At 38.4% G+C, this 26,951-nt stretch overlaps 2 protein-coding genes across 2 annotated transcripts in view; one reads left to right on the forward strand and one right to left on the reverse strand.

The window, feature by feature from the left end:
* The window catches only part of LOC139940703 (G-protein coupled receptor 83-like), a 48,188-nt gene extending 43,312 nt beyond the window's left edge, over positions 1–4,876 (reverse strand). The window contains exon 1 of the mRNA XM_071937069.1: positions 4,805–4,876. The gene's annotated coding sequence lies outside the window, so the exon portion shown is untranslated. The remainder of the gene's footprint in view (positions 1–4,804) is intronic.
* Positions 1–26,951, forward strand: part of LOC139940705 (uncharacterized) — a 229,869-nt gene that overhangs the window by 45,466 nt on the left and 157,452 nt on the right. Inside the window, exon 3 of the mRNA XM_071937072.1 lies at positions 20,491–20,532. The gene's annotated coding sequence lies outside the window, so the exon portion shown is untranslated. The remainder of the gene's footprint in view (positions 1–20,490; positions 20,533–26,951) is intronic.

Here is a 26,951-nt window from a genome sequence, read left to right on the forward strand (position 1 = left end):
TACAAGTGGAATGTCTGCTTCTAAAGTTTTGACGATCGAGGAAGGTTTTTAATGGCGAAGGATTTCACATATTTCGCAATAGCGTTACGTCATCTTAATTATATTTTTAGAATAGCTTTGCGTACTTTCAGGCAAATGTGGAAGGGTTGTTTCATTTAAAACGTGCTATGTTTGAGTCATTTTGTAAATTGTCTGTTATTATGATGATGAATTTTACTAGATTCCGAAGTAGGTTGACCAGTAGATCGGGTCACCCTTGTGACCCATATGTACAGAACCTCTCTGGGTCGATGAATATCGCAAAGTTTCAGACTGAAAAATGAGCAACGTTGGATGATTTTCATTAAAAAGGGAAAGCATAAATTGAAAACCATATTTTTTTTACTAAACCTGCTTCTGATTATAGCAGGAAGGGGGCATTCAGCTTATCTAAAATTTAAATACAAATGGTTCAAAACTGAACAATGAACTTAAACGGAATGAAAACAATGTTGTAGATGTAGGACAGGTCAAAATGAAATCTCGTTCAAGATTAAAAGAGGCTGATCTTGTACTTTAATTAATTAAACCATAAACAGGTCGAGTATTCTAACTCGTTCGATGAATCGTTATTTTAGTTTGGGTGATTTTAAATCAAACCTTTGCCGAACTGTGGCATTACGGCGTTTGTAAAAACATTCGCCTGGTCTTTTTACATGAATAGTGCGCCGAACACATTGATTTAACATGAAAATGTCTTTAAAGGTAAGGATTGGTGGAGCTGACAAAATAATCACAGGAGGTGGTCAAGGTTTGTGTGATCAACCACTCACATGAAACAACAAACCTGTGAAACTGTGGCTTAATCCGTTGGGTGAGTCATGAGAAAAAAGCGAAAATGCATCCTTTATTTTTAACATTTTGGTTTAAACCAACTGTTGCAGTTTTTATATAGGTATTTAAAAAAAGGGTTTCTCAAACTTAATTTTAGAAGATATATTTCACATAAAAAGTATTAATATGAAATTTATAACCAGTAAGCGTTCAGACTAAATTTTAAAGAATTTTTACCCACCCCGTGTAATATCTTTAACATTGCTCTGCAATTATTTAACTCATCAGCGACGGCTCTACGGTCGTCGGCAGAACAGACTGCTCATTACTGCGCTGTTTTCATAGTAACTACTGCCTAACGCGCGTGAAATTTCAATCTTCTTCTTAAAGGCACTTGGTAATTGTCAAACACCAGTGCTCTCACTTGGTGAAATCCAATTGATGCATAATAACACATCTGTGGAAACTTGGACTCGGTTGGCATGAGAATAGTGAAAGAAAACACCCTTTTATAGTGCACACATTGTGAGGTTTCAGCTGCCTAATAAAAGGCTTCAGGCCTGAAGTCTTTAATATTTGAGTGAGGAACTACCACTAAATTTCTCAAAAACTACGTTGCTTCAGAGGGAGCCGTTTCTCACAATGTTGTAAACTACCGACCAAACAGCTCTCCATTGCTCATTACCATGTAAATTTGTTATGCTAATAATAATTGTGAGTATTTACCAATGTCCAGGCCTTTAATACGCTATTGTTGAACACATTAAACTCGTCGTTTGACTCGTCGTGCGCGTTTACAAACCCCAAGGATCCCTTTGGTTTCAACCAAATTTGCAACTGATGAATTGAACAGAGTAACATGGAAGGCACTTCAGCAAGTATTAACCCTTCTGTTTAAATAAAGTGCTCGGAAGCTCGTGCAAATCCGCTGCCGTTGAGAGAGACGGAAACGCTCTCTAGTGAAAACAGGACGTTGCAATACGAGGGCCCTCAATCAATCATAATCCAACACTTTTACCGCTCAATATTATATAATTAAAGCTAAGTAAACCATAATGGAGAAAGAGAGAATTGAAGTAGCTAGGGAACCGCTCGCTCAGAGATAAGATTCTGTTAAGATATAGCACGATATACGGCTACTGTATCATCATCATCATCATGCCCGCTTCCACAACTTCAGTTTTGAAATTATGTTGCGGGGGATTGTAGTTTATCCGTCCGGGTTTCGATTTAACAAATTACTAAAATATGCAAGATGGTTTGTTCATTTCATCCAGTGATCATGATGTATTATTTTGCCATCACCTGTTGCTTAATAATTAAGATTGATACATCAATCTTGGCTCTTTTGTGAAATTCAGCTGAGGGCATTGACAGCTGACGAATGATGTAATCAATTCCAGTTTAAGTATTTTAGTTTAAAGTATGCTTGTTTCAAATATTCTAGCTTCAAATAGTTTGGTTTCGTATTTTGCGCAGATTCCTCAACAAGTTACAAGGTTGGTTGGTTGGTCATTGTTGTTGTTGTCGTTGCTGCAAATCTCTTTAGACTTTTGGAAGGAGTGTTGGCTCTGAAAAGAGCCGGTTTGGTCTCGACATTTGAAACAGTATGATATTCTGCTCGTCCCCACGAGAGTTGTTGTTATAAGTAATTATAACTATAGTAAACTTGATGGGTACAACCTTGTGTAAAATGTAAAAGTCTTCATTTATAATTATATTTGCTTCTAAATAAGTATTCCAGATACATTTTGGGAGCGATTTTGAATGCTAATTAAATCAGTATTTAAATGCAATTAGTAATCAGCACGTCTCCAATAAAATAAAATGAATTATGCGATGTACTCGTATACCATTTAAAAACGAAATATTTAAACAAATTCCCTATTCAGAAGATTACGACCATTTAGCCATTGTCTCTTGAGGAATGGTTTGCCGAAAGCTAGAAAACAAACGAAATCTCAATTATTTGCACTACTTCAAGGAATTCCAGTCTGATATACGCTTCCCTTGCATTAATATTTTCTTTTAATTTCCGCAAGCGGAAAATCAACAGTTCATCTCAGCTACGAAAGCCGGGCCAACCGAGCGGGAAATATTATGCAGATATTTTAAGTCTGTGCAAAATAAACACAACAGTTATAGAGCTGAGCCCGTTGGTCAGGCTGCAAGAGGGGTTAGGGGTAGGGAGGGGGTGGTGGCGCAATTAGCGAGATGGTACGAGAAAAGGCTACGAGCGACTCAAGCGACTATGTCGAGCCTGGCTGGCTGCTGGACACGCCGGTTTGGCCAATCACGGCCTTGGAGGGACGTTGGCTTGTATGTCGCTCATAGGTACATAAAACATTTCACTCCCCTTGAGAGAGAGAGAGAGAGCGTGGTGACTACCTGTATATGGTGTGAACACGACGAAGCCTCTGTTGAAGAAAATAGGACTTGAATATCTGGTCTGTAGTATAAATCAATGCAATTGGCTTTGCTCTTTCCTGAAAGTGAAAGTGAGAATTTTTACACCGCATCACAGTGTTCATATTACTAGTGCAACCGGTTGGAGAGCCCGGATAACTCACAAGATTACAAATGGTTATTATTGAGTTAACTAGAGCAAGGGGTATGGCAAGGACACTATCCATGACTTTATTCCGCGGACCTGAGGGGGGGGGGGGACTGTTCACCAAAATAAGGATTTGCCAATAATACACATCATAAATTGCTGTCAGTGGGAGAGGGGTCCTGGCCCTCATGGAACGAAACAGAATTTGATTTTTAATGGTGCGAAGTACTCTCAGATCCCTACGTGTCGCCGAAACAGCAGTGATTTTAGTTATTTTTTCTTAACAAATGAATTTGACAGAAAACAGTATCTCAAAACAAAACGGAATTTATAATTTTGTTTGTTAATGGCCAATTCTTGATGCAATAATCGAAAGAAGCATCAGCAGAATCCACCAAGTGGTCCAACAGAGTGTCCCCTTTTTCCCAAAATGAAAATTACTACTGCTCAATTTGAAGTCATACAGTAATTCTGGTCACGACTGAATTTAAATTCGTTGTACATCTCGCGATTTGGAAAGAATTTATGCCCCCTAATATTTGCCGAAGTGGCGCTTTCATTCTCTCCTCGACTTTCTCTTTCTGTAAGTCACCCGTTTACTGGAAACCTCACGCAGTAAATGTTGAATTTGAATTCTCCATAACGCCTAATTCAAACGTGTAAGTATTGACATATCACGAGGAATATAGAACATTTAGATTTGATGCAAAACACACTGAAGGATCTTTTATAATATATGACAATAATCCACTTATTCTACGCGTTTGTTTCAAGTAGAAATGAAAAAAAAGGTCAATTTTATCTTAATATTCTTAAAAAAAAACACGTTTGTGTAAAATCTTAACAAACAAATTAAAAGGCGCACTGCAACGAGTGTGTTTAAGATGACTTTGTGGTTGTTGTCACATAAATACATCTATAAAAAAGAATCAATACATACACCTTATACGTTGTAAAGGTAACATTTATTTCTTTCATTTTTTTTGTTCCGGTTTGAGTAAGCAATGTGGAACTTTGCTTACGAAAAATGCTAAATTGTATTCAGTTGCTGCTGATTTTTGAATAGAAAACCTTATAAAATTCGGACCCTTTTTACTGGTCGTATCACCTTTGACAATTACCACAACAAAATAACCGAAATGGTAGAAGTTGAGACTGTTTCCACAGGTCTTGTCCTTATTCAAATAATCCCAAAACATTTGCAAATGAGAACCCCGAATTTATATCTTCAAATGGTGAACAAATCACCTGAAGAAAAAAGAATGTGTTGTGGAAGAAAGAAAAAACCTTCCCAAAAATAAAAACACATTTTGGAAAAATGACTCTATCCATATTAAGGAACATTTCTCTACGTCAGTTTGTCTTCCACTTTACTAACTTTTCTTTAGAAAAAGTAGGATTTGTTTCATCTGAAAAATTCGAAAATTAATAACTTACCAATACGACCAGTGTTTTCCTGTCCGTGTTCAACTTTGTTCGAAGCATCAGGAGCAATACACCAGCCCGTCCATTCATGAATTTAGGTTAAGTCCAATGAAAGTAACACCAAGGATAAGTCGCAATAAGAGAGAGAGACTGCCTTTCTCTTTGCCGAAACGGAAATATTAATATAGATATTTTTCTTCTCTCTTCTTTTCTGTGTGCAATTAGCGCTAGCAGCTTCCTCAAGATTCCCTCCTCGCGCGAGATGCGCGAAACGCTTGTCTTGGCCAGAGTGAAAAGCGACCTCGCTTTTGTAGAGGTGCCTGGTTGCGTGGACTAGTCCATTGTGGTTTAGAGGGAAGTACTACTTTGTGACGTGTATACATTTGAGTTGTGCGTTTTGCAGATGGATTGTGACAGTGAGTGAACATAAGCCTAAAAACCTACTTGGTGTTACGAGCAATGGAGCTGTTATAGTATGGAACATTATGAGAAACGGCTTCCTCTGAAGCAACGTGATCTTTAAAAAAAAAAGCAATTTCTCACTCAAAAAGACTTCAGGCCAATCCATTTATTTTGCACCTAAAAAACACACACATTTTGTGCAACAAGGGTGTTTTTTCCTTTTATTATTCTATTGCAAATTCGATGACAAATTGAAGAAAAAATGTTCACAGGTTTGTTATGTGATGCACATGTTGGGATACATCAAGTGAGAATACTGGTCTTTGACATTACAAATTGTGTCCAGTGCCTCTAAAACGTCTTATATTGTGTTGCCTACTCGCTAGACCTATTTTTCATAATCACCATCATACATAGAAGTACCGTCAACAATGGATTGCACAGCCGTTCCTATAGAAATCAATTTATACTAATTCAGAGTAGGACGGGAAACATAACCTGGTCTGATTCGGTGTGATTATAATCACTGTACTAATCTGAGTAAAAAGCAAATGGTACCAAGGGTGTCCAGTGCCTTAATATCACTTTACAAATCATGAAAGTAATTCAAATATCTAAGAACGAAGAAGAATTCACGATCATGGTCTGTTTAATTAATGAGTAACTAAATATTTTAACACGATTGTCTCCTTGTGGAAAAAAATGTACCAAACCAGGTCTGTTCGTCGTCTGTCGTGTTCAAACCAAAGTGATAACAAAATAGGCCGTTCGTGAAAATGGTGGCTTAGGCCTTTCTAGATCACCCAAATTGTCTGTTCCTGTACCGTACAATCCAGAGCAGTGTTTGTAAGCTATGTAATTCAACAATTTGAAAATGGTAATTTTGGAGATTAGCTGTTCGCGAAAACCTGTAAATTGGGTTAAATCATCCATGTGCCAACTAGCGTAACTGCGAAACAATGAGGTTTCAACTTTGACACTTAGGGCAAATGTTGATATCAGCTAAAATATTGAACTTGCGCAAAATATCGCATATGCCGAAATTGAGGATATTTGCCGATTGTATAACAAACTTTTGTTCACAGGTTCTACCTTAAACCCTATTTATTTAAGATGACAGAGCTTGTCTCTCTAAATTTAGTGACCGCCTCCTTAAAATAATAAAAACTTAATTTCATAATATTTCTTCATTTTACGGACATTTCTGTAACCCAAGCCTTGAACGTTCTCTCGGTGCATAGCACATCACACATGGGAATGTAATTTTGTCAATGTTCATGGTCAATCATTGCGCGAGGAGGGTATCACCTTGCAACCAATCGTGTAACTAATTATAGCACCTAACTCAATCTGAGCTTTCCCTCGATCATTCTGCAATTGTCGATGGAAAGTCTCTGTGGAAACACTTCATTAGACGTGATTGGATCTCCAACAATCAATCAATATTAATGTTGATGTTACTTTAATTGTCACAAGTTACCGACATATATTATGTTTACACAACAATCCTTGTTTAAAGGATTTGGGTACTTTTTCAAAATGTCCATAGATTTACATTTAACTTACAGGTTTGAAGATAATGATAGTGGAAAGCTTCCCTTTAAATGTTACTTACTGAGGTGCTGTTATTTTTGAGAAATGAGTAAAACAATGTCATGAAAATACGTTTGTTAATGATCAAAATAATTTTCGTCTCATGAGACGAAAGTTATTTTAATGACATTGTTTTACTCATTTCCCCAAAACTACAGCACCTCAGCACGTACTATCTTCAGGGAAGCTTTCTACTATCATTATCTTCAAACTGTGTAAGTTTAGTGTAAATCTGTGGACAATGTGTTTTTTGTCCTACAAAAGTTATATAGACACTTTAATAATGTTTGCTTTTTGTATCATCCCTTTTTTGGTAAATTTTGCATGCGATTGAATGAGGTAACAATTCCTATGAAAAGTCAGAAGGACAATTAATCAATCGATCAATTAATACATTAACCGATCAATAAATTCATCACTAGTATCTGAAAGATGCAGTGTTTTCACTAAGTGTGGACATAGAAAATAATATATCAAATACATTTGACGTGTTAAATGGCATAGCGGTTTAAAAGAGCACCGCCCTGAAGCTCTGCAGAGTATGGATTCGAGAGTCGTGAAACCTGTGTTCTTGAGCAAGACGCTTAACCACGATGCTTCGTCCTTCGGATGGGACGTAAAGCCATTTGTCTCGTGTGTTGGTTAACGCCCGTAAAACAAACCAGTGCACTTATCGTAGAGGGAAGGTGTCCCAGTGTTCCCGGTCTGATCGGCAGCAAATTGCGCCACACCACATTACATGGTGCTAGGATTATGTCTCATACTTATTCAAACAATAGTCCTACGTTTTGCATGAAATACTGTATAGTAATACTGCGTCAGGAGCGTCACTGAATGACGGATGTCCGCGCAAAATAAGAAGCCACTTTTATTATATAATGCGTTCTTGTTAAGACTGCCTAGTATCTGCCTATAGTTCAAATGCGCTTGAAGTTTCGGTTATGCAAAATCGAGTTCAGAACCTAAGAGACGGTTTTCTTGGTCATGTCGTTTGTCAGATGGCAATGATGGCATTCTGCTAAAGTGACTTGGCCAAAAGTGCAAGCCAATCAATCAATCTATTCGCCAACAAGTTTGCTTAGTTCATTAACAAAAAACTGCTTTAACAGCAGGAAACTATGTTAACATGAATCATTTTCCCCTAGGGGTCCATAGCATGTTCAAGCTTGAGATTTTTAAGTGATGGTATCATGTTAAGAATCTCTGTGAAACTAGTCTGTGCTGTGTAAATAACCAGTATAACTGTCACTGCAGGTAAACGAAACGCGTGCAAATTGTTTGCACATGTCCTATTGCCAAGATAAATTATTAACTTTTACCCCTTATTGTTAGAATGTATACCTTTGGAAATACTTGCATTTATGTTACAAGCCGAGAATGTAACCCCTGCAAAGATACATCATAAATATTTGGGGGTAAAATGTTCTACCTCACAATCCCTAGTTTCATCTATGTCAACCCCGGATAAGATACACGGGTGACCTTTTACGAGTTGTTGTAATTCCAGGCTGGAAAACGTGCATAAATCATACGCGCCATAGGCTTTTAGAAATTGACACCACGGTAATGCCTTCTGTATAGTCATGATCAGGAGGCAAGATAGATCACATGGCTCAAATTTATAAAAAGAACCCAGTGGCATTACAATCTACTGCGACTTCCTATAACTCCTACATTGGTTTGACTTAGAGTTGCTCGCGGAGAAATTCTTTCTCGGCGCTGGGACGTCTTTTAATTCTGTTCGTAACAAAGTGCCGGGGAAAAAGTTCGATATTCCGACCACTGTGGTGCTCCATGCTGGAAGCATTGCAGGGAATTAACTGACGTGTACGGGGCTTAGATGAGCAATCTAACCAGCGTAGACTCGTCCTCAATGTGCTGGTACAAGCCCGAGTCCACAACATACAGCCCACTTTCAGCACTCAATTTGGTTTTTGGAGATAAATGCTTTTCTGGATGAAAAAGGAATGCACATTTTGTAAAACTAATGCTACGGACTTGGCACATTTTTATTCTTGGCACATTTTGGAGTTTGACGTTGATGGGGAAATCAGCTTAGATGCCTTTAAAAACGAGAATAAAAGTAAAGGAGAATAATATTATTGAGAATGAATACCTGTATGGATATCAGGTGACTTTAAACCCGTAGTGATTTCTTTGTAACAAATCACCAACAACGTGTTTGAAACATGATACTGACATGTCAAGTTTTTAAGTAAATATTAAACAGCCAAATTACTGTGGGGGAAATAACAGAAACTTAAAATTTATGACAATCAGCTTTATAAAGCAGTGGGCAACTAATACAAACCGGTAAGTCACTGATGAAAACAACCTTTGAAAATACACCCATAATATGTCAAACATACTTATATTAATCCAGATAAGAAGAATAAAAATAAGAACAACACTAAACCAATGTCACATAAACAACATCCATTTCAGACTTTCATCAGTTTTGTAATTTATCCCGTTAAAATTATTCTTAAAAACATAACCATTTGAAAGATGAAATTTATTCAAACCTAATAATGAGCTTTTTGAAACTGTCATTGAACCGACCTGATTATATAAGAAATGTTTTTTTATATTTCTTTTACGAAAAAACCTTTTTGTTGCAAAACAAAACATCTCCTCCGGTAATACTTTAATATGCCTACTATTGATTCATATATAATAAAGCAACCCATCTTAGAGGGCATGGTTTGTTATTGAGGACGTTTGTTGAAAAACAAGTGGATTTAATTAAGTTAGTCATAACAAATTGATGGTCATTCATTGGTTAAATATTTTGTTTTTCCTCCCTCAAAAATTGCAAAAAAAAATAGAAAAAAAAAAAACCCAACATAACTCACTTGTGGATTTACAAGTTAATCTCGCAAAAATAAATCTAAATTTAAACCCTGAAGGATTTACAAGTTAATCTCGGAAAAATAAATCTAAATTTAAACCCCGAAGGTTGTTGTTATTATGCTGTTTGATCAGTAGTTCGCTAGAGCAATAATTGCAGACTTGTTTATACAGGATGTTTTCGTCTACTTTGCGTATTTTCAAATTTCTCCAGATTTAGCTTATTAAAGGCACTGGACACTATTGCATATTTATAACTCAACAGAATCGTTTGCATAAAAACTTACTTGGTAAAGATCAATTAGCCTTTTTGAGGTAAGGCGGACGCAATAGGAGTGCACTGCTAAGTTTGGGTGTAAACACCAATATAGCCAAACTTAATAGTGTTTTAGCATTGTGTCCGCCATATCTAAAAAACATTGCAAGAACGGCTCCCTCTGAAATAACTTAGTTTCTCACTCAAATATTAAAATACTCCAGGCCTGAAGCATTTTATTATGCATCTGAAAGCACGCAAAATGTGTGCAACTATGGGTGTTTTATTCTTCCAATATTCACTTGCAAAGTCGATGACCAATTGAGTCGAAATTTTCACCTTGGTTTGTTCAACAGTTTGGGGACGAGCGGATCCCCCACAAAAAACCTACAGGCTGGCCATGGGATTCGCATCGACCTCAAAAGGCCATCAATTAAAAATTCATTTAGCCGACCCGATTGTTAAGATCATTTGATCTTCTAAAGGTCAGAACTGTATAGATTGAAAAAGCTAAAGGCGAGCAAGTACAGCTTCGAGCACCAAGGCTATCATAAGATATCAAAAACAACCAACTTAATTATAGGTCTAAACGGTGTGCATATGAATTCATGCATAACAGATTGTGGATGATGTTTTGATGCTCATGCTTGAGCAATCCTGCTCTTTGATCTACCTCTCTAGTACTTAGGACACTGTAAAATCTAGGGGTTAAAAAAATAGAATCGCCAACATTTCAACATACCCACTTAAGTATGGGTAGCTTCAGAATGTTTTTGCCAGCAATGACTCTCACCCCTGCTGCACCTTAGCAATAATCAACGTGTTTCTATGGCACCACTATTGGCCTGTGGCCCAACGATATCAATTATTACGGGTATACCTTCCCTAACTCCACCAAGTACCAGGGTCGTGTATATTTCATCCCGTAAACTGACATTTTCTTCAAAGGTTTGAGGGAATTAATTGTTTCCAGTGAACGGGTATTTTGCAATTAATGTGAGCAAATATGGGTAAATGTCACGAACATGGCCCAAAGGCCAGTGCTTGGCCAATGATTGATATATGGAGATATCAAACTTGTCAGAAACTCCTGCATTTGGATTGTCAGAATCTAATTTGCAATAATATTCCCTAGCGTTAACCAGATGCAATGCATGTGATTAAGATTTATTCTGAATGTAATGCTTCTTTAGGTGTACAATTGATGAGAGATGTGGTACTGTGCCACACTGCCTGAGGTGATGTCATTTTCGAGCAAAAATAAAAGTATGGGAGTGAAATAAATTAGTTTAGTTAAATTTGAAGGAATGTGAGGATGGCAATAATCTGTAATGATTCTCTCTTGGAGTTTGTGAAATCAGACATCATAATTAATCTCCGTTTTGTTTTGATTTCAAAAACTTCATCATACTTTATCTTCGCAATAGTATTTGTAACGTATGACTTATGTAATAACATTGGCTGTATTAGTTATTAGCGGAAAAAAAGATAATAAAAATAATGATGCCACTTAAATTTACAAGACACTTGCTACAAATTTTGTTCTGCTGATGTCCTGTTTAATTTGATTTGAACTAATTTACGTCACGACTTCAGTTTTTAGCGCGTTACACTGCCATTTAGCAACTGGCCAATTAATTTGTTTTCATTAGTCGGGGTGTATGGATTTAGACAACCTCATATTTTCCCTTCTAAGAGAATACGTCAATAACTGAATGGTTGTCAAAACCTTCGTAGAAACTTACATGTATTCTAACACGTCATCTTTTCGAAGCTGGACCCCTTTTATTGTCATTTTAATTAAGAATTCTTTGAACAACACTCGGTAGTCTTACAGGAACACTACCCTTGATCGCTGTCATTTGATTGCTAATATTTGAGATTTGGAGCCGAATATTGAGTGTTGCGAAAACTTGCAATTAGAAGAATGGGTGAATTCGGGTGCCATACTAGTCTGTCTGTTGGGTTGTGCAGCATTATGATGGACAATATGTCCTTCAATCGCTCGACCAAAGGAAACCTCATGTCGCAGCGTTCTCAATGCCCGGCTTTGAGATGAGATTGAGTGTGTTTGGTCGTTTACATCACAACACCATCACTTCACATCTATCGTTCACTGTCGGTATTCAGTCTGCATTACTGTACACAGCTAGTGGTCAATATTGGTTAGCTAAAGCTGTACAGTATTGCTTACAGTCCATCGACACTGTGTCGCAACCATTCCCGCGTGAATACATCCGTGCACGGTTCGCCTGGAGTTTAGAGTACAGCTCTCTTGAGTGTTGCTCAGTCATCAAAACGAGGGATGCTGAAAAAACACAGGCACTGTTTTGTTGACCCGCCGTGGTTGACTGGCCAAGAGTGATCTGCCTTTTTCGAGGCCGGTCGTCAATTCAAGGAAGATGTTTTGGTTTGTTGCCTATGGGACAGCTTTGGAACCTGTAATGGTGCTGTTCTTACCTGACGTCATCAACAGATTAATCTTGTTTGCCAATATTGGAGGTCAGTTTCCCTAGTACTGGCTGATCGTGTAGATGCTCTACTCTACGGCCACTTATTGCTTTCTTCTTCTTAAAGTAATGACTCAACAATATGACCCTGCTTGGAACAGCCGTTGGCAGTATTGACAATAATGCGTTATCACAGGTCCTTCATCTATTGAAAGACATAGTCGGTCTTTATTTGGAAATGAAGTTCAATAAGTTTTGTTTTCAAGCAAGTCATGTTTAAACTATTTTACGGATGTCAAGTGTCGGGTACTCACGTGGCGCAGTGTCCCCTCGGATCCCTGATCCGATCAAAGCAATGCTTGATAAAGCGCGACTCGATAAAAGCAAGCGTACACACACCTGAGGGACTGGCATGAGCTGTGGAAAACACGAGAACACCAAATTATATATAGTTCCATAAAAATAAGAGATCCTGAACGCTTAATAATACGCTGCGTCACAGGGGTATGATATCACGCAAACACCGACCATATTAACACAACGCCTGAAGTTATTTTCACATGAGTCTCCTATGTTCGCCAACTGCACTTAAAGGGTCGGTAAAAGTAATGACTCCGGAAGTTAAGGGCAACAAAAACGGAAGTTGTAAAGTATCTTTGGATAGTATAGTGCATTTTGAGAGTTTCACTTCCAAGTACTACGGTTATGGATAAAGATCACCTCCCCCCTAAATAAATGAATCTGAGAAGCGTTACTGCAGTGCCGTTTCTCAGATTGTGTATTTCAATTGCAGATAATTTCTCCTGCGTGGACGTAACCGCACCAGATTTTCGGCAATTATCTAAAAAACACTACCACCTTTGGAAATTAATTGTACACATGTTGGTTTTGTGGTCTACACCTCTATGTAGGGTTGGAACAAACAGTGGGTGCCAATAACCAAACGTATCAACCCATTTAATGATGGATATGATATCGTCTAGATTTTACTACAGTGAGAAACGAGCTTATGATTGTCCAATCTTTGTTTAATCAAATTTATACGACCAAACATTTGCTTTTATACCAAAAAATGATCTCAAAACTTGCATCTGATGTGAAATTAGACACACCAAACTTTCTAATGATGTATGATGTAGACGTGTGTGGGTGGGTCCTTTTAAACTTCGGAAACAAGCCCTTCTGAACAGGTTCACCGCTGACCTCTAATAGACGCCTTGCTTTGACCGCCATCGCAGAGGTCAAATAATGCATGCACGCATGTGAACTCTCAGCCAATGAGAGGCATTCATTAACCCTAGTGAGGGCCTGTTTCGGAGCTTTTGACGTGCTATCCAACAACCAAATAAAAATAACAAATCGCACCACTGTGGATGGTACCTGCCCACTTTCAACTCTACTGTAGATGTGAACACGTCTTTAAACTGTGTATAAGATGAATTGGTTCCGAGTGGTTATCAAACGCGTTTCCGTTCCCATCGACACTGCCTCACCTGTAACTGTGCAACCGGTACTTGTATGAATAAAGACTGATGAAGAAGAATGACCAGAACTTTGGTTCCGGCCTTCCTTATATTGTGACAGCTGTTTGTGTGGGAGTACTCAGTTGAAATCTTCATTAACATCCTTTCCTTTGCCATTTTTTCACCTTTTGTTGAGAGTGTTCTGTGAGGAATCTTTTGCCATTTTTTCACCTTTTGTTGAGAGTGTTCTGTGAGGAATCTTTTGCCATTTTTCACCATTTGTTGAGAGTGTTCTGTGAGGAATCACCGCCACACAACAAATGAGCTTACAACAGTGTTAACATTTGTATAGCATATGTTGCAAACAATGAGATAAAAAATCAACCAAATATAAAGTAAAGAAATAGTTATGTGTAATGCAACCATGTTAATCAAAGCAAATAGCATTATACCGGGTAATGTCGTCAATGAACTCGATGTACGTTTGATGAGTGGTCACCTTTGACCTTTTGATTAACAAACGCGCCCACTCAGCCGATTAGAATTGATGTTCAACCCATCAGTTCCAACTATATTTTCAAGAAAATCTTGAGATGGATAAGCCGCGAAATGTCTTGTTCCATGAAGTGGTTTTCGTATACATACATCTTCATTATAAAGATCATTGTTGTACAGGGAGGTCCTGCTTAAAAAGAGTACATTATTTTTATAGCCCCGAATCTAAATTCTACTTTGTATTTCTTTGCTTTGCCGTCCTCTTATAACAATCCTGTTATAAGGTAATTTGGCCAGTCCCATCGATCTTGTTAATAAAACGAGAGTTGATAGGTACCTGCTAATAAAGTGTTTTGTAAATGTTTTGAGCTGCACGCACATCCACTTTAATGACAAGGCCTTGGCAGAATAATTATATTTGTAGCACAAAACAGAGAGAGAAGGAGACAGAGAAATTGAGTGAAACCTTGGTGACTGAATGATGTGGAGCTTCAATAAGAAGTATCGCATCTAGACCTCGGTTTAACTAATCATGAACTCAGGGTGGAAATTGATTGCAAGTCAAGAGAATTTACACAGAATCATTTGCTGTCGCCCTTATTGGGAATCATAGGTGGTACCTCACTCTAGATTTGTGCGCTTCAATGCGACCCGTGAAATTACACGGTTCTTTGGAGCGTTTCCCTAATGGACAACGCATGTACAACGGTAGAATTATTGAGCGGGTAGATGTGTGGTAAAAGATCGACAGATTCCACTTTAGCCTTCCTGATCATTGGTGGAGATTTTAATGTAATTCGCTCAGGCATTGTTAAGGTCCAGGAACAAAAGCTTTCAATTTCCGTTTCCATGAAAATTAAGATGTGCTTTTTGTGAGCGTACGCGGCAAACGACAAAACAAGAAACGATCAGGTATAAAACCTGAACAAAGGAGCTTTTATGGTTTGAAGGGTAGTTTCATGTTTAAATGGAAGTGTTTCCCATTACTCACAGCCTACATGAGGTTGAGAACTTACAATACAGCATGCACTTATTTTTTATTATGTATTAGCAAACAAATCTGACGAATGTTTGCGCAATAAATGTATCAAAGATGGAAAACACAAACATAATTGCTTATGGAAATGTACACATACATGGGGTCCCGTCCATTCCCTCAATGTTTCCTTATTGAACCAAGTATCAATTCCCTTCGTGTTTATAAATACCACTCGTTATTGGTATTTACTATTTATAAGCTTGAGGCAACATATAAACCTCTTGTAACTGTCTACATATACAGCTACAAGCATTTCAAAGTCATAATGATTCAGCAATTACAAGCAGCGGTCATATTGCAATGACATAAGAAACCTATATTATGCCGACTTGGAAATTGATTTTTAATGAAAAGAGATAGAGTAATGGCCCAGCTTTTTGTATTGTCACGCGAGTTCTCTATTTATAACCAATATAGGGCGCATACAGCTCATAGATTAAAAAATCCCAATTCCGAAGACTTGTTGTCTCATTTATATGTGTGATATATGGAAATCGTTATTATTGCCCTTGGTCATAAAAGGAAGTCATTTCTGTAAATACAAGTCGTAAATCCCTATGGCGGTATTAGAGTTTAATAAAGACTGCATCTTGGGTGTGGCGATCATCAAACTGACCTCATCATTTTAAATCAAGGGTTCCGGGGGTGATTTGTAAATGTGCCAGCCACAATCATTGATACACATTGTTTTTACTTGTCTATTTTATGAACAACAGTTTGAAAACCACCCATGTACAGCAGTTATCTCGATGTTATTCATTTATCAGCTACCAATCGCTGTGTCAGTGATGAAAAGTGCTTGAGTTTGTCCATTACAAGATCTGCAAAGAGTTACTCAAAATGTCTACGTTGTTCATTAGTGTCTTTGTAGCAAAAAGTGTACACATGATTGTAATGTTGACAGTATACATCGGTGATCATATTTTGTGTTCATCTTTTGGTCCCCCTTGTCATGGTTTCCGAAACTGTAATTAAAAATAATACAATGTGTAGACACCACGTTAAACTAATTACGTCGGTGGTTGGTTTATCGACGTTTCGATCATGGGGGCACGGCGGTCATTCGGATGAAAAATGCAACACAATCCTTTTGTGATCCTCGAGAAAGTAATCAGAGCGACAAAATCACAACTCTGTTCTCTTTTGCTTGTTGCTGAAGTCAGTCGTCATATTATCTAGACGTGAACAGAGCCATATTTCTTTACGTAGTACTCCTAAAGTAGACCATCGCCGTAAGATATTAACTAGATTCATTTCCTGGTACATCTTGTTCATGACATGCCGGATGATCTTCGTCAAAACACACACTGTAATAATGGGTCATATTTAACCGTTCAATTTATCAAAGTACCACAAAAATGGTGGTAGGGTCAATTGCCTTCGCAAAGTACGTTTTACACTCCACATATTGTTTATGATAAAATATGCCTGAAAGGGGGGTTGTGCATCCAGCCCTGTGGATAGGGGCTATCATACCGACGCCTTATCACAACTTGTATTCAAAGTGGAGGTAGCTGCAGTAGGTAGTGCTGCTCTTAACCCCAATATAGCTCACATCTTGAAGTGGCCGATTGTAATGTTAGTCGATCTCTTATAAGCATATAAGATATCATTCTTATGACATTTGACAGACTCTGACGGTGTGCCAAGTTACATACTTGCATCATCACATGCCAGCCCATCATCCATCTGCCGTACTTAACCGGTTTATGTCCACGATGTGTTAACAGTCTTTAAATGGTGTCTCGTCAATTCTCTAGAGAGATTCTTCTGACGCCATCCAGAAAAGAAAACCTGTTAGAAAATACCCGGGAAGGGGGAGTATGGATCGTCTTCGTCACGAACATGCCTATAAAGTGGCGCAAATAATTGTCTTCAAGGACATTAGCCACGCCACAACGCGTAACACTTTACTGTGGGTTAAAATCAAGACCATCAACATGAATGTACAGTCGACTCTCATTTCAAAAAGATAGCTGCGACTGGCCTAATTACCACTTTGATAACAGGCAGTACAGCAAAACAAAGAAACACAAATCAGTAATGAGATTCAGGATTTCAGAATGTAATTTTTAAACACTGCAGAACTCTTTAAAACCATTCAGTTAGGGTTGACTGCAAATAATTCAACGACAAAACCAAGCAGCTTTAAAAACCGTATAACAACTGGTCTCAAACCAAGCAGCAAACAGCACAGCGTCTATAACTCAATTAATTTAATCATCTTGTCGCAGCATGGGGCACCAATTATCTCGGCATGTTTTTCCTCTCAAAACATTTTTCCGACACTGTTTTTGACGGGCCCAGAGCATAATTGAAGCGAGTAAACATCGTCCAAAGGGTCCCTCCGAACCTCCCTTGGGGAGCATGTCCCTTCCCCGTATGAGAGGTGTAGATAAATATCAAGCAAGTCCGCGCACTTTATTTCCTCCTTTTTTCAGCCGTGCCATCCTCGGTCTTAAGGTAGCGTTGAGATTAGTGATGATATTACAGTCACGTACATTACACATCCGTTCGCTCCTGTACCCGGTCTATCGCTTGAGCGAGCGTGTTAAATGCAATATCTCACTACTCTAAAAAATAAAAATTCCCATTAATAACAAGTTGCTCAAATTCATAAACAGAGTTGAGAGAAAATGGTGTTAGGCTTGGTCTTTTTTTTGTGGGTTTGGTGCCCATAGTTCTAACATTTTCTTTAATGAATGGTCAGAGGTCGACGCACCTTTACATCTTTGCCGGCCTGTAACGCTAGGATGAGCTTGCAAGTAGCGCCAAACAAGGAGTTCGTGCCCGACGTGTTTTTTTGTTTCCAAAGAGGTCGTGTCGGATACTAAATTACTCCCTTGGGTTACAAATGGGACCTATCGAAATTGACTGTAAATATACTTCCCTTGACATTTCTTTTGGATTTGACTTTTAACCCTCCAGGGAGATGTGTTACCAATTAATCAACATTTTAATGACTTATTAAGCCATTACTCTAAAGTGCAATGACCTGGGTAGTCATATTTTTTGACATCCATAACTGGGCTGTTCCACTTGTTTAGAAAGCAGGTAAGGTCTCAGAGATGTTTTTCTTTTGAGGGGTTGACATTTACAAGTACATGTACTTAGCGCAAAAAAAAAATCAAAAACAGATCCTACCCTCTGATAAGTGGCCTATAAGGAGCCGTCTGTTTGTGCATGCAACAGGCAGACGGTAAAGTGTTTTTGGTTTTCAACACACACCACCCGGTGACATTTTGTTGTTGGTCTTACTTGGCAAAAACATGTCACTCATATTTATCTAAAATTAAGAGAAAGTGACGTTAATTTCATAGAAGCGGTAATTTTGATGAAATAAAAATAACTTAACCAAAACAACCATAAATAAACCACTGCGTGCCTTCTAGTGTTCCTTTAAGATTAATATTCACCAATGTGACGCTGTACTTTAATCAGTGTCCCTTATATCGAGATTCATTTCCAATTTGCACTTCTTTAAGTTGGCCATGATTGGGAAGAAAATATCCACGCTAGACAGTGTCCCCCACCCCCTTGTGTATAGGTATGAGCCTCAGATGTTTGCAGGCGCCTACCCTGTTGATCAAATGCATTGAAAGTGAATATTCAAGTTTGTTTGATTTGTGCGTATGAACGATATAGGGATAACTTTGAGGTTAACCTGCTTCCAAACAGCGACAGTAGTGTCCTTTGCTTTATAAGACGTGCACGTTTTATGCGTATTCGAAAGTGAGCCACGTTAAAATGCGTACTGAGGTTGTTTCCTTAACACACAGAAGGCACAGGACACCTTTGTTAATTGTCAAAGACCACTTCTCTCACTTGATGTATCCCAACATATGCATGAAATAACAAATCTGTGAAAACATTGCCTCATCTAAGTTGCAAGAGAATAATGAAAGAAAAACACTCTGGTTCAGATGCATAATAAAAGGCTTCAGACATGAATCTACGTTACTGTGGAGGGAGCTGTTACTCATAATTTGTCTGGGTATAGTATCGACAGTTCAACATTGCTCTTTACCGAGTAGGTTTTTATGCACAAAATTATGCTGAGTAATCATGAATAGTGTTCAGTGCCTTTAAAGCAACGTACGTGTGTCCAAAGCGAAACTTGCACGGTCTATTGACATTAGTTTTACTTTTCCGTAAATGAGTTTTGCGTTTGTATGATTTATGACTAAGCTTAGCTTATTGTCTTTGTCATTAACGCTGTACAAATACTGCCATGAGAAATATTACTTTCTTGCGTACTGCCCTATGAAAGATAATTGAACACAATGTTCCAACCGCGATCGAAATCCATAGCAATATACAATTTAATTATACACACCTTAGATCCGTGTTTTGTGTAACACATAGCCACAATGAAATTGAAAGTTAAGTTTATTAGAATGTTTGTCATTCAACTTTGAGACTTGAGATGTTCTTTTACCTAAAACAAACGTTGGAACCTTCCATTATCTTTGTAATATGATGTAAAAGCTGCCCACATTATCAGCCTCAGTTTGGCCATTTTTGTTCGGGTGTGGATGTAAAAAATATGGACGACCAGAAATTTCTGCCGAATTCTTTCAACCTTGAGAGGAAACTGTAAGGCAATCTTTGCATGGAGTCATCGGTTCAATAAAGATCGGCTTCAGGCTATGCCGCAATAACAAAATATCGGAAGGGTGAACGTTAACGTTTAATTAAATTTCAAGTGATTTTCACAATAGGTAACGAAATAAAGTTGTGACATTGACAACAATGCCCGACAGTGGGTTCGGAAGTCAACAATAAAAAACTGAGATTGCGAACCCCTGACCTAAATTTTGAGTCATTTTGGAGAGTTCACTCATAAAAAAGGAGGCTGTTCCTGCGTACTTGTGGTTCACCTTTAAACAAGACGTACACAAATTATTTGTTTAATATACTCCCCTTTCTTAAAAGGTATTTGGTTATTTGACGATGACAGTTAATTAAGTTTTTCAATGCACCGAGTAGTACTGCGTATGTAATAAAACCAACAGTGAAATTGCTTTTGAGCAGCAAGATTACCAAAACCCAAATTAAAATATGTAGTATAACATTTGACTGTTAACCTGAAAAATAAATTATAGGAAGATAATATAATTTTCCTTTTTTGTTTTTGTTTCCCTTTACAGATAACTCACGAGATCCCAAGATCGCTCACCCCTTTCGGAAAGGTAATTACCGTGTTTGTTTTTTCTTTTCTCAACAACTGCTGCTTTGACATAAAGTCTATTCATGTTGTCTCCGTCATCGATCAACTTTTCTGTCTCAGTTTCGGACTATTTTGAGTAGATCAGATATAATCTTTATTTAGCTATGACATTTGTTGTAATTACCCCCATCGATGCGTTGTGCAGTTTTGGGGCAACGTGGCAGATCCATCTGTCTGTTTGGCCATGAACCAGATGGTATCTCTGCCAATGGTATCTTCTTCATCAATAGGAGAAACATCACACTTTACCGCACCTGGCAATGACTTTCGTGATATCTACCTTCATCGACGGTCTGATTCATCAACTTACTGAACCATATAACACTCTTTGTCTGTCCACGACCCTTGATCATATCAACGACATTAGTGTCTATTTAGATCTTGGGGACCTGGGTTTGGGACAAGGTTAGCAATTGTTTTTGCATTTTCTGAAGGGGAACAGCAGATGGACACGATGTGGTTTTGGGTTTTGTACGTGATCTTGGGTATTGTAGCCTTGAACTGGAAAGTTTTTTGCACTAACAGTTATTACAGCATGTGACCCATAAAATCAGCCTTGATCAAGACTGATGGGGGAAACAGGGTAGACCATTCGGTACCAATTATCCGTGAAATGAAGTTCTGATTTCGAAATGATCAACCATAGAGCAATGAACGTGTATCAACTATACACAGTTCTGTCTTCACAAGTACGGAACATTTTGTAAATGTATACTTGGCACATCTTTAAAGCTGCATTAAAACACTAAACCACGTCCCGAAACATTTTATTCAAATACTTTAGAAAAACTTGTCCTCATTAGTGTCGCCGTACTGTCTCTGTAGTACGGGATTGGCCTGAATTCACTTCCTGTTTCCAACCTCGTCGCCATTTCCGTACATTCTAGTCTCTGTGCATACCCAGCGGCCAGCCAGTACCGTTTATTAACAACATGCTACCGCATTTGCAAACCCCTTAATTCCGTTGCCTCAATCGGTTACTTAAAACTGCACTTGTCTTTGAGTGACATTTTATAACTCATCTTCTCTCTGTGCTCAAAAAGATCGCTTAAGTATTCTTCAACAATTCAATTTAGCCCGCTGATCAAATTCACTTCCAAATGAATAGACATGTTTCCATTGATGAAATATTTCCATTAGTGTATGGTGAAAAACGTATAAAATGCATACACAAAATTCCAATGTAACTTCCAAAGTAACGGCAGGTCTGAGAGTTTTCTCTTCATATGTCACGTGCAAGGAAGGATGGCATTGATATTCGTAGTCACTTTTACAAAGTGACAATTGAGTCAAAATTCATAACGTTTTCCAAATCGCTTTTTTAGTGTATAATTGATTGAGTGTACTCAATGCCGTTAATGTTTTTTTATTTTTTATGGTAGGACTTAGTGCGTAATATGTTCGTAATAACATTGTCATAAAAGACGAATCAGATGTATCTAAATTGTTTGTAATGAAGACAAATGTCACAAACTGTCATTTTTGTGGGAACAAAACAGTACTTTTTTTAATGGTTATTTTTGTCTAAGCTGCAAGTTCCGGAGATAGTGCTTTATATTTGATTAAAATGCTGAGCCTTCCAAGCGGTCAAGACACGAGGTCGTGGTTTTGAAGTTTTACGGCTTAAGTACAAGTTCATTTCCTCAACAAAACTCCCAAACAGAATCAATTTCGTATCCATGTAATGGAAATATGTACAGCTCGTCAAAGCCCCTGTCAAAAGGTAAAGACCTTGACGTAAATGACAAACTTAACGAGTTTGTGTTATATCTATTATCCCGTGCAATTTAATTGTGAAACTGCAAACTTAACCGCTTGACTGCACTTAAACGATTGGATTTTGTTCTTCTCACACCGCAAGAAGGGGAATGACTTAAGTGTCCGTTCACTTGAAACAAATAACCTCACAAGACGTAATCAAGGAGAAGACCCATCGTCCATATGAGCATCATTTAGCTCATGGGAGCTGTAGAGACGGAGAAACCCTGTTTCAGTTCCCAGGTGTAAAGTGGCCGGTTGCCCCGGGTAATATTCACTTGTTTGACGGGCTCAGGTGCTCTTATAGGCTTCACTGCCACTGTGGAGTGGTCACTTTGGTCTTGTGATGGGCAGCAACACAATTATTGGAAACTTCATTTGTTCAGATCTTTAAACCAAAGTTATTGTGACAGAATATTGATAATTTTATACCACTTTGATTGCGGGGAGTTTTGAATTTCAGGATAAGGTGTCCCATCCACCTTATAAGTTTTAAAAAGTCCGTTTTCGCAAAACTAATGTTGATTACCTGTATCAGTAAAAATTAAAACAAAATTCAACAACCACTTTTCATGACGCGTTTATGATTTAGTGTACCAAAACAAAGATCGTTGTCATTTTGTTCTAGTTTTATTGATGATGATGCATTCTGCAATACAACCTCTGGTGTAAGATTCCTCCATATAATTTAATTTGGTTGTGCATGGAGAAAAAACCCGCAGTAAATTGCCAACCGATGTCTTACGTAGAACTCCATCAGGCAAGATTGCACGCGGTACATCGTTGTAAATCCTGCATAGGTAACATGTTGCCCGAGGCCCTCTTCCCCCTGACGCCTTCTAGATGATGAAACATGACAGCTCACCAAAGACTCGCTTCTCTCTTCTTCCCCGCCCCCATCATAAGCGATAGGAAGATTCATTAGTAACGATTAAACTGATTGCTCAGGGAACAGAAACACCTGCTGAAAGCCCGCACACAATAATTGAACCTCTGGTCAAGTTTGTGACCTGCTAAAGGCACTGGACACTATTGATAATTACTCAAAATAATTGTTAGCAGAAAAGCCTACATGAACAATGGCGAGCTGTTGATACTATAAAACCTGGTTTCGGGTTCAGAAGGGTCTGGCCCGATTCTTGATCAATGTGACCAGGAATATATGTCGAAATTGTAGCCAACGCAGGATAACGTGCTTTAATATTTGCGTTCTGACGGACACGTCACATTAAGTGTTTCTCAAAACACCCTCCCTAATACCTCCGCCTCAATAGCTAGTCAAATAAGGCTAGACTATTATTCAAAAAATATAACAAGATAAAGAGCAAAACAATATTGATGAATATTATTTATTGAAGAGCAACTTCTATTATTCTTTAGTTGCAATCAAAAAGTTAACTTTTGCTGGCACTTCCCGATAAAATAAATTGTACGATTGTATAAAGGCATCTTCCCATCAAAGATGAATGTTTATACAGCTTTTTTAGGTGGTTTGTTTTTGGTATCAATCTCGCTTTCCCCGCGATCGTAAGTGGGAGTTTGAAGTATTTCCCCATCAAAAAAAATATGACAAACGGATGACGTATGTTGTTTTAGATAGGCAATGTAGGTGGACTTGGTTGACACCCTTATTTATGTTTGTTAAAGTTCGATAAACCCTGTTTTATATGTAGCAGGGTTGTCACGTCCCGTGATACGTTTATCAGCACATGATTCCAAAATCTTGTCATTCTTTAATTCATGTTTATTCATTTTTGTCGTCCTTTGTTTACGAATGTTTTTCTTCTCTTCTTTGTACCTGAGTGTGCTTGGCATGGCTTGCATTCATCCTGTTCTGGGCTCAACTCCCTAAGGTGCTGGGTCACCTCCAAACGCATTAGTACCACGGTTTAAGTCACTATTTGTTTTGTCATGGATAAGCCACAAGATGGATTTATTCTTGAACATAATGCACACTGATGTTAGTGTGCCAGGAAATTGACTGTTGCCGGTCCGGAGTTTCTTTCCCCATTTGGGATCCTGTCGAGTTCCCCGTACCTCCAAAAATCTTAACATCAAGCTGCCAATCCCGTAGAGATTAGGTCACACACATGAAATGCCTAAGCCCTAGTCACTCATTATTCATAAGGAATCTTCGAATGTGAAAGATCCAGCCACCCTTCCCTATTTACAAAGATTACCAGCGTAATGTATGTCGGTCTCATGTTTCAAGTTGTGTGGAGACATTATTGCATTTGTTGGGGATGCTCACATTAATTGAGTGCCTACAGGTACACTGTGCAGCTTCCATGGAATTGTTTTCCATGACCTATATATGTTGAGTTAATGAATGAAGCTAGAACAAAAGATTACAACAACAAAACAGCTTTATCCAAAGGAGCAAGGAGCTATAGTTGAGTTTCAAAGCAGTCTATTCCTAAAGGAAATATTTCTTGTTAAAAAAAGTAAAAAAAATTAACCGAAAACAGTTTCCAATATAAGAACCCGAGGGGTTATTTGGTCTCGGGTCTGAAAGTCATATCAAAGGACACTATTTACAACGAAGAAGAAAAACAATGGACAAAAAGTTAACGTTTTTCAGGTTGCTTTGTACTGGGCGTGCCAATAGGTAGTGTGTGTTGAAGTGCGTGTCAACATAGAGTGTCAAGTCCCTATCACTACATAGAAAAGAGTTTGATTTTTCTAGGTTGCTGTTTACTGGTCGTCCTTGTTGACGTGTGTAAGTACACATATTGTTTTAAGACCATACCTTATGTGTACCTCTGTTGTTTCAGGTCCATGGGCCTACTTCGTATTTGTAGCGTTTAAGTGTTTTGATGCCCTTTGTAGATCAAGATATTGGCCATGACATGAATCTCGACTCACTGTGAATGAAGATGTATGTAGTAGAACTTACTAGTAGAAGTGTCAGCTTCATTATTCGTCAAGTTTTCTAACCAAACCCTTTAAAACACACACACACACACACACACACCCCTTTGTATTGAACCTTTAAATCTTCCCCCTCCTCCCATCTTTCGTCCAAGCCCCCTACATAGCCCAAGCAGTTGCTACACTGCAGGGTAAATAAGATGTTGTGACCGGAAAGACTACGTCAACACTGAGTATTGGGAATATGGTTTAATAATGCTCACTCTTCCGATAGATTGTCGCTCGCTATTCCATTTTGAAAATGCACATTTCCAGTCCATGAAAACCTTCTCCAAATTGATCTCCATTAATGCAACAACACCGCTGTGGGAGAAAACACAGAGAGAGAGAAGAAACAAATGTGGCTTGGCGGATATTTGTTTCGACATATTTGGGGCTACATCTCTACTGTTCTGTAGTATGGCGGGAAGGGGTCTTGCACTGTCCTCGTTCAGTCAGTCTGTTCGTCACAACATGCTCTGAAAAAATAGCTTTTAAAGCGGTAACTGAGACAGTAAAATCACTGTCAGATTCAGTCTCATCTCTCATGAGCGAGCTTGTGCCACTGGTTGATGAAACCTTTCCCTTAGCTCAGGTTGTATTCGAACCTATGCTGTTTTTTTTATAATAAATACTTCACCAATACATTTTGACCAGTGTCAGACCATGATCATACTAGATGTGTGACGTTAAGGCGTGGACGCCTTCTATAGAGGAGCAACAGGCTCGCGTGATTGGAAAGACATGTTTTTGTTTTACATCAACATGCAGTCTTTTTTTGCTCATCTGCAAAACTTTTGATCGTAAATGTTTGTATTTGCATGTGTTCCCATTCTGTTGTCAATCTATACCACATGGCCGATACCTTGCCCAATACTAACACATCCCCTTGTGAGTCTACTGTTTGTTCTATCGCCTTGTTGTTAGTGTGCCATGTACATACATTACTGAACAACCGTGGAATGCTCCCCATTTCTCGGTCAATAAGTCTGCCAGTGTCCGTCGACTTTAAATGAATCCCTCAGTGATTGGATAACCCTTAAGGGATTAAACTTGTCTAGAACCCGACCCTGCATTAAACCCGGATCCACTAATCACAAGGGGGAAATAAAAGCCAGACGATTTGCCAACCGATAATATTTGTTGTCAAAGTACGATGACGAAGACGGTGGTGGGTCTTTTTTCTTGAAACGGGCTTACCGTCGAGCGTGATTACTCTCCCGGGAGGGAGGTGTTGAACGACTTGCTGATCGATTTTACTCCTCGGTCCTCAGTAAATGTCATTTTCACCATTTGTGTTTGTTCAACCCTTGTCGTTTGAAGACTGTGTGGGAAACAAGGCTGGTTTTCCTGCGTCAGTACATGATTGTACACGGCTGTATAATATTGGTTTAGGTTTGGGGTAGTTCCACTTGTAAGGGGATCGACATCGAGTCAGAGATGGTCTAAAGCCGTTTGTTGAAGCAATGTAGGCTTCTATAAGATTTCTCTGCAAGATGATAATATCATAAATATGTCAGATCTCATCTGCCCGATATGTTTAGTATTAAAGTAATATGATGTTTAAGTAATATGCAACAACACTTTACTAATACGATCCAAGAGTGTCATGAATGTGGGATGCCGACTTCCCGAGATAATTCATCAAGTGATGATACCCTGAAAATAAGTCGAGAAACTAAGATATAAGTTGTGTTCGGAAAACATCCTACT

Source organism: Asterias amurensis, chromosome 8 (assembly GCF_032118995.1).
Source record: "Asterias amurensis chromosome 8, ASM3211899v1".
Classification (NCBI taxonomy): domain Eukaryota; kingdom Metazoa; phylum Echinodermata; class Asteroidea; order Forcipulatida; family Asteriidae; genus Asterias; species Asterias amurensis.